Here is a 2945-nt window from a genome sequence, read left to right on the forward strand (position 1 = left end):
AAATTGAACTGCAGTATCCCAAAACATCGAACCTATAAATGAATGTCATTATTCGCTCATGTAATTGTTAGTGAACAACATGGATTCTGTCGTGCTAATTCTACGTTAACTAACACATTAGTATTCCATTCTTTTCTAGTGGAAATCGTGTCATCAGATGGAAAAGTCGATGATATTATACCGATCTTCGTAAGGCTTCCAATAAGGTAGACTCTGGTCTTCTTCTAGCAAAATTAAGTAAAATAGGTATAAGAGATCTATTATTATTATAATTTTATTTTTATTGAGACAGTCGGTCTTAACTAGTTAATATCAATAACTCAATTTCTAAAACAATAAAGGTCCTACCAGGTATTCGACATGGTGGTAATTTATCCCCACTGCTTTTTATTTTATTATAAATTAACTAAATAAATATTTTAAAACGTTTAAGTTTTCACTATTTGCTGATGATATGTAAATATTCATGCCAATCCATTCGTCCAATGAATAATGATTCGAATTCCCTGAAAAATGATTTGGATCAATTTTCTATTTGGTGTTCATTAATTCACATGTCTTTAAATACCATTAAATGTGTTTGCATACCCTTTAAAATCGTCTTTAAAATCGTCAGTTGAGTTCGAGATCTAGTCAGCCGATTTATCTTTTAATATTAAATTCAATTTATGATAAAAGTCTACGTGTTTTAGGGTTCATTAAACGCACCTGCTATGAGTTTAATTATGCTCTATGTGTAAAGATATTGTACTGTTCACTAGTAAGATTATCACTCGAATATGGTACGGTTTTGTGTAATCCTAATCAATCTGGTTTAATTATTAAGTTAGAAAAAATTCAAAAAAATGTTTGTGTTTTTATGCTTTTAAAACGAAATATATTTTTCATAGCAAGGATGATATTGCGAACTTTGCGTTCTTAAAGTCGCCAAAATCAAGGCGTGTAATGCTTGATGTCACTTTTATGCATAAAATCTTGAACGGCGTGTTATCGACTGTTCTGAGTAATTACAAAAACTTGGTCTTAATTGGCCTGCGCGCGACCTGTTTTTTTGCTCAAAAACATGCCTTACAGGAAAAACTGTCACGCCTCGTAGATTGATCCGATTTCCGTAATTTGTTTTTTGGTAGGTTGAGGAAGATTTATTGCAGGGAGCGTATGGACTTGGATTTTCAAAATTATTTTCCTAAATTTTATATTACAAGTTTGAATTTAATCCAATTTTACAACTTTTTAGTTGTTGTCTTATTTTTTGTTTTTAGCAACGTAATAAAAAATTGAAGTCCAATAGGCCCTGTAAAAAATAATTCTCTATCTAACAAAAAAAAAATTACGTAAATCGGACCAATCTACGAGGTGTGAGAGTTTTTCCTGAAAAGTGTGTTCTGATCGATATAATACACCCTATCAACCCTCCTTCCTAAATAGGTATCGGGTAGTAAGTTAGTGGAAAAGTATTATAAAATTTAACATTTAATTTTCAATTTTTTTAGAATTGCGGAACATTTGAAAAATTGCAACCATGGACCTTTAAGGTCCTCTTTTAACTCCAGATTTAACCCACCTTTTACAAATCTCATTCTAAAAACAACTACTTCACAAATAGTATGGTGTGTCACCTACCAACAACTTGTAATACAATTTCTAATTAAAATTTTTTTTTCAATTCCTGCTCTAAGCTAAAAAGTTGTATTTATAATTTTAATATTAATATTTAATTTGTTCTCAGTTATTTCAACTATTGTCTTCATTTGATAATTTAACGGTAATTTTAGTCTTTCAAAATTGTGCTTATACCCTTTAGGGTGTCAAATAAATTTATTTATTTAATAAAATATAATATATAATTTATTTATTTATTATTATTTATGTTTCTATAATTATTATTATTATTATGATTTTATTTTAACGGATCAGAAACCTATTTTATCACCTATAATTTCTGTTATCTATCAGTTATTATAACTTATAAAATTAAGAAAATGATAAAACTAGAAGACACATTTTTTAGCGAACGTAAACAAAGACGTACTATCCACATGTATTATCTTTGTCTTTCAAACGCGTAACATAGGTACAAAATTTACGCTCAGTTTTATGCCGTTAGCTGAATCCATAAAAATTAGAGTAAATCAAAATAATAGACATTGGCGAATTTACAAGGGAAGATAAGAAAGTTTTTTTTAGCTTATATTTAATACATAAAATTACATTTATTAGATATGTATACTGTCATTATATATATACTGAACTTAGATAATAAGTTTTATCGTATCATAACTTTACGAGATCTCGTCGCCGGAAATTGTTCAACTACTTAGAAAAATACAATAATCTAAGTAGGTATGTCACTTTCGATGCTTAACAAGGCCTATGTGCAAGGCCTATTTAATTTTTGAAAACGATCGTTCTCCACTATAGTTGAACACCATCAAAACTAAATATAAACTCAGCACTAATTCTATGTTGGAAATGTACTCTGCAAATTATTTTCCTCAATAATCTTGTATTTTTTTAACAGTAATAAATAATATTACATTCAATATTGTATAAGGTTCATAATCGTACTCCGTTATGACATGATTTTGAATAATTTTAAAATAAATAAAAAAAACGTGAAATAGTGCTTTTGATAACCAATGTATATTTTAAAGTTTTCATTTATAAATAATCCAATTTAAAATATTATGCTATAATTATACAAGTAATATGCACGGACATTGGGTACTTGGTTGCCACAATACTTTTCCAACATTTTTGCTGAGTTTACATGGAAATTGAGCGGTTAAAAATCAAAGAATATTCATTAAGACGTTGGCGAATTTACAAGGGAAGATATGCAATAACAATTATTCACCGTGCGTCGTAAACTCCATATAGGTACCTACACATTATTGTCGTTATCACTTGAGTAAATAATTAGTATGCAAAAGTAAACACGACGA

Source organism: Acyrthosiphon pisum, chromosome A3, assembly GCF_005508785.2.
Source record: "Acyrthosiphon pisum isolate AL4f chromosome A3, pea_aphid_22Mar2018_4r6ur, whole genome shotgun sequence".
Lineage (NCBI taxonomy): Eukaryota > Metazoa > Arthropoda > Insecta > Hemiptera > Aphididae > Acyrthosiphon > Acyrthosiphon pisum.